Here is a 6,000-nt window from a genome sequence, read left to right on the forward strand (position 1 = left end):
TTAAAAAATGAATTGATCTCATTTTGCACTTTATTAATTTGTAAAAACTCGTCATCATTTTGCTGTCGCGACTGAACAAGACAGAATGTGAAAGACACAGCAGATGAACTACAGAAGATTTGAACTGAAGCATGGTCAAGATTTTGGAAGACTGTTATGCTCACAAGTAAAGCACAAAACACTCACATGATGTTCAATCGTTCCAAGCACCATGGACACGTCAATCGATATCTTCACTGTCATTGCTGCAGAAAGCAAAAAAATAACTTTTTGCATAAGGCTCGTTGGTCTAGGGGTATGATTCTCGCTTAGGGTGCGAGAGGTCCCGGGTTCAAATCCCGGATGAGCCCTTTTGCAGATCCTTGAACAATCTCAGACAGGCAGATCTTGTCGGAATGCCGACTATCACCTCTTGGGCGCAGGACAAGGTGGCTGAATGGTTTTGGCGATAGGACTGCAAATCTATTTTGATAAGCACTTGTTGGTTCAACGTCGCACAACATTTATTATTTTAGATAATCTGCAGAATGTAGGAGCAATTCTGACTTCCAAGTACAAGGATAATGATTCAAATGTAATACACTTGAAATGACATCCAGCCCCTAAAACAAATGAATTCCTCAGGCTCTGCATTGGCCGGGAATCGAACCCGGGTCAACTGCTTGGAAGGCAGCTATGCTCACCACTATACCACCAATGCTATGTGCAGCTCAGTAGCAACATTGAGACATCGACTCATAATTTGACCGTCATTTTGGTGGAAAGTGATAATTCACTTTCACGGTTTAGGTGTATGATTATGGCTTAGGTTGCGAGAGGTTACCTTCAGGTACAGGTTACCTTCAGATTAGTCCCGTGACACTTGTTGGGAACGTAGGGCAAAACGGAGAACATTGCGACAAGTGGGGTCACATTAGTTTGTAGCCCAAGATTTTGGATTCTACAAACAGAACTTGGCAACATAGACGGTTGTGACTTCAGACGAGTCTCCTGACACTTGTGGGGGATGTAGAGAAAAATTGAGAATACCACCATGTTCGTGAGGGTCTCCTCATTCCAGAGAGTGGTCATATGAATTTGTAGGTCAAACGGTTCGGAAGCTAGAGATGTTTTTGTGAGAAGACCGATTATAGGTATTGTCTCATGGTCTCATTTGACTCAAAATAAATGAGTTCCATTCTTTTGGAAGTCTTATTTTTTCATTTGTTTTTTAAAAAATGAATTGATCTCATTTTGCACTTTATTAATTTGTAAAAACTCGTCATCATTTTGCTGTCGCGACTGAACAAGACAGAATGTGAAAGACACAGCAGATGAACTACAGAAGATTTGAACTGAAGCATGGTCAAGATTTTGGAAGACTGTTATGCTCACAAGTAAAGCACAAAACACTCACATGATGTTCAATCGTTCCAAGCACCATGGACACGTCAATCGATATCTTCACTGTCATTGCTGCAGAAAGCAAAAAAATAACTTTTTGCATAAGGCTCGTTGGTCTAGGGGTATGATTCTCGCTTAGGGTGCGAGAGGTCCCGGGTTCAAATCCCGGATGAGCCCTTTTGCAGATCCTTGAACAATCTCAGACAGGCAGATCTTGTCGGAATGCCGACTATCACCTCTTGGGCGCAGGACAAGGTGGCTGAATGGTTTTGGCGATAGGACTGCAAATCTATTTTGATAAGCACTTGTTGGTTCAACGTCGCACAACATTTATTATTTTAGATAATCTGCAGAATGTAGGAGCAATTCTGACTTCCAAGTACAAGGATAATGATTCAAATGTAATACACTTGAAATGACATCCAGCCCCTAAAACAAATGAATTCCTCAGGCTCTGCATTGGCCGGGAATCGAACCCGGGTCAACTGCTTGGAAGGCAGCTATGCTCACCACTATACCACCAATGCTATGTGCAGCTCAGTAGCAACATTGAGACATCGACTCATAATTTGACCGTCATTTTGGTGGAAAGTGATAATTCACTTTCACGGTTTAGGTGTATGATTATGGCTTAGGTTGCGAGAGGTTACCTTCAGGTACAGGTTACCTTCAGATTAGTCCCGTGACACTTGTTGGGAACGTAGGGCAAAACGGAGAACATTGCGACAAGTGGGGTCACATTAGTTTGTAGCCCAAGATTTTGGATTCTACAAACAGAACTTGGCAACATAGACGGTTGTGACTTCAGACGAGTCTCCTGACACTTGTGGGGGATGTAGAGAAAAATTGAGAATACCACCATGTTCGTGAGGGTCTCCTCATTCCAGAGAGTGGTCATATGAATTTGTAGGTCAAACGGTTCGGAAGCTAGAGATGTTTTTGTGATAAGACCGATTATAGGTATTGTCTCATGGTTTGACAAAAACCGATCTAGGTCCACCATCTTTCACTGCAGATATGGAGGGGTAACATAAGCAGTTGTGGAGGATTGAGACGGATACGCCGAGTCTTAATCTCTCTAGTTGAAAACGGATCTATTTGAATGGGTATTTTCAAAATTAATTGACTTTGATTCACGTACCTTTGCGTCATTTGACTCAAAATAAATGAGTTCCATTCTTTTGGAAGTCTTATTTTTTCATTTGTTTTTAAAAAAATGAATTGATCTCATTTTGCACTTTATTAATTTGTAAAAACTCGTCATCATTTTGCTGTCGCGACTGAACAAGACAGAATGTGAAAGACACAGCAGATGAACTACAGAAGATTTGAACTGAAGCATGGTCAAGATTTTGGAAGACTGTTATGCTCACAAGTAAAGCACAAAACACTCACATGATGTTCAATCGTTCCAAGCACCATGGACACGTCAATCGATATCTTCACTGTCATTGCTGCAGAAAGCAAAAAAATAACTTTTTGCATAAGGCTCGTTGGTCTAGGGGTATGATTCTCGCTTAGGGTGCGAGAGGTCCCGGGTTCAAATCCCGGATGAGCCCTTTTGCAGATCCTTGAACAATCTCAGACAGGCAGATCTTGTCGGAATGCCGACTATCACCTCTTGGGCGCAGGACAAGGTGGCTGAATGGTTTTGGCGATAGGACTGCAAATCTATTTTGATAAGCACTTGTTGGTTCAACGTCGCACAACATTTATTATTTTAGATAACCTGCAGAATGTAGGAGCAATTCTGACTTCCAAGTACAAGGATAATGATTCAAATGTAATACACTTGAAATGACATCCAGCCCCTAAAACAAATGAATTCCTCAGGCTCTGCATTGGCCGGGAATCGAACCCAGGTCAACAGCTTGGAAGGCAGCTATGCTCACCACTATACCACCAATGCTATGTGCAGCTCAGTAGCAACATTGAGACATCGACTCATAATTTGACCGTCATTTTGGTGGAAAGTGATAATTCACTTTCACGGTTTAGGTGTATGATTATGGCTTAGGTTGCGAGAGGTCCCTGGTTGAAAAATCTATCATTTTAATCACTACAGGTTACCTTCAGATTAGTCCCGTGACACTTGTTGGGAACGTAGGGCAAAACGGAGAACATTGCGACAAGTGGGGTCACATTAGTTTGTAGCCCAAGATTTTGGATTCTACAAACAGAACTTGGCAACATAGACGGTTGTGTTCGTGAGGGTCTCCTCATTCCAGAGAGTGGTCATATGAATTTGTAGGTCAAACGGTTCGGAAGCTAGAGATGTTTTTGTGAGAAGACCGATTATAGGTATTGTCTCATGGTCTCATTTGACTCAAAATAAATGAGTTCCATTCTTTTGGAAGTCTTATTTTTTCATTTGTTTTTAAAAAAATGAATTGATCTCATTTTGCACTTTATTAATTTGTAAAAACTCGTCATCATTTTGCTGTCGCGACTGAACAAGACAGAATGTGAAAGACACAGCAGATGAACTACAGAAGATTTGAACTGAAGCATGGTCAAGATTTTGGAAGACTGTTATGCTCACAAGTAAAGCACAAAACACTCACATGATGTTCAATCGTTCCAAGCACCATGGACACGTCAATCGATATCTTCACTGTCATTGCTGCAGAAAGCAAAAAAATAACTTTTTGCATAAGGCTCGTTGGTCTAGGGGTATGATTCTCGCTTAGGGTGCGAGAGGTCCCGGGTTCAAATCCCGGATGAGCCCTTTTGCAGATCCTTGAACAATCTCAGACAGGCAGATCTTGTCGGAATGCCGACTATCACCTCTTGGGCGCAGGACAAGGTGGCTGAATGGTTTTGGCGATAGGACTGCAAATCTATTTTGATAAGCACTTGTTGGTTCAACGTCGCACAACATTTATTATTTTAGATAACCTGCAGAATGTAGGAGCAATTCTGACTTCCAAGTACAAGGATAATGATTCAAATGTAATACACTTGAAATGACATCCAGCCCCTAAAACAAATGAATTCCTCAGGCTCTGCATTGGCCGGGAATCGAACCCGGGTCAACTGCTTGGAAGGCAGCTATGCTCACCACTATACCACCAATGCTATGTGCAGCTCAGTAGCAACATTGAGACATCGACTCATAATTTGACCGACATTTTGGTGGAAAGTGATAATTCACTTTCACGGTTTAGGTGTATGATTATGGCTTAGGTTGCGAGAGGTCCCTGGTTGAAAAATCTATCATTTTAATCACTACAGGTTACCTTCAGATTAGTCCCGTGACACTTGTTGGGAACGTAGGGCAAAACGGAGAACATTGCGACAAGTGGGGTCACATTAGTTTGTAGCCCAAGATTTTGGATTCTACAAACAGAACTTGGCAACATAGACGGTTGTGACTTCAGACGAGTCTCCTGACACTTGTGGGGGATGTAGAGAAAAATTGAGAATACCACCATGTTCGTGAGGGTCTCCTCATTCCAGAGAGTGGTCATATGAATTTGTAGGTCAAACGGTTCGGAAGCTAGAGATGTTTTTGTGAGAAGACCGATTATAGGTATTGTCTCATGGTCTCATTTGACTCAAAATAAATGAGTTCCATTCTTTTGGAAGTCTTATTTTTTCATTTGTTTTTAAAAAAATGAATTGATCTCATTTTGCACTTTATTAATTTGTAAAAACTCGTCATCATTTTGCTGTCGCGACTGAACAAGACAGAATGTGAAAGACACAGCAGATGAACTACAGAAGATTTGAACTGAAGCATGGTCAAGATTTTGGAAGACTGTTATGCTCACAAGTAAAGCACAAAACACTCACATGATGTTCAATCGTTCCAAGCACCATGGACACGTCAATCGATATCTTCACTGTCATTGCTGCAGAAAGCAAAAAAATAACTTTTTGCATAAGGCTCGTTGGTCTAGGGGTATGATTCTCGCTTAGGGTGCGAGAGGTCCCGGGTTCAAATCCCGGATGAGCCCTTTTGCAGATCCTTGAACAATCTCAGACAGGCAGATCTTGTCGGAATGCCGACTATCACCTCTTGGGCGCAGGACAAGGTGGCTGAATGGTTTTGGCGATAGGACTGCAAATCTATTTTGATAAGCACTTGTTGGTTCAACGTCGCACAACATTTATTATTTTAGATAACCTGCAGAATGTAGGAGCAATTCTGACTTCCAAGTACAAGGATAATGATTCAAATGTAATACACTTGAAATGACATCCAGCCCCTAAAACAAATGAATTCCTCAGGCTCTGCATTGGCCGGGAATCGAACCCGGGTCAACTGCTTGGAAGGAAGCTATGCTCACCACTATACCACCAATGCTATGTGCAGCTCAGTAGCAACATTGAGACATCGACTCATAATTTGACCGTCATTTTGGTGGAAAGTGATAATTCACTTTCACGGTTTAGGTGTATGATTATGGCTTAGGTTGCGAGAGGTCCCTGGTTGAAAAATCTATCATTTTAATCACTACAGGTTACCTTCAGATTAGTCCCGTGACACTTGTTGGGAACGTAGGGCAAAACGGAGAACATTGCGACAAGTGGGGTCACATTAGTTTGTAGCCCAAGATTTTGGATTCTACAAACAGAACTTGGCAACATAGACGGTTGTGACTTCAGACGAGT

The 6,000-nt window shown here is 41.8% G+C and overlaps 3 non-coding genes across 3 annotated transcripts; all 3 read right to left on the reverse strand.

Moving 5' to 3' along the window:
* Positions 1-628: 628 nt before the first annotated feature.
* trnag-ucc (transfer RNA glycine (anticodon UCC)) lies at positions 629-700 on the reverse strand. The gene has a single exon. It is a non-coding gene; the product is annotated as a tRNA-Gly (tRNA).
* Positions 701-1,838: 1,138 nt separating this feature from the next.
* trnag-ucc (transfer RNA glycine (anticodon UCC)) lies at positions 1,839-1,910 on the reverse strand. The gene has a single exon. It is a non-coding gene; the product is annotated as a tRNA-Gly (tRNA).
* Positions 1,911-4,389: 2,479 nt separating this feature from the next.
* trnag-ucc (transfer RNA glycine (anticodon UCC)) lies at positions 4,390-4,461 on the reverse strand. Its single transcript has one exon. It is a non-coding gene; the product is annotated as a tRNA-Gly (tRNA).
* Positions 4,462-6,000: the final 1,539 nt, after the last annotated feature.

Source organism: Oncorhynchus mykiss, chromosome 9 (assembly GCF_057628025.1).
Source record: "Oncorhynchus mykiss isolate SJ-2025 chromosome 9, ASM5762802v1, whole genome shotgun sequence".
NCBI classification, from domain to species: Eukaryota; Metazoa; Chordata; class Actinopteri; order Salmoniformes; family Salmonidae; genus Oncorhynchus; species Oncorhynchus mykiss.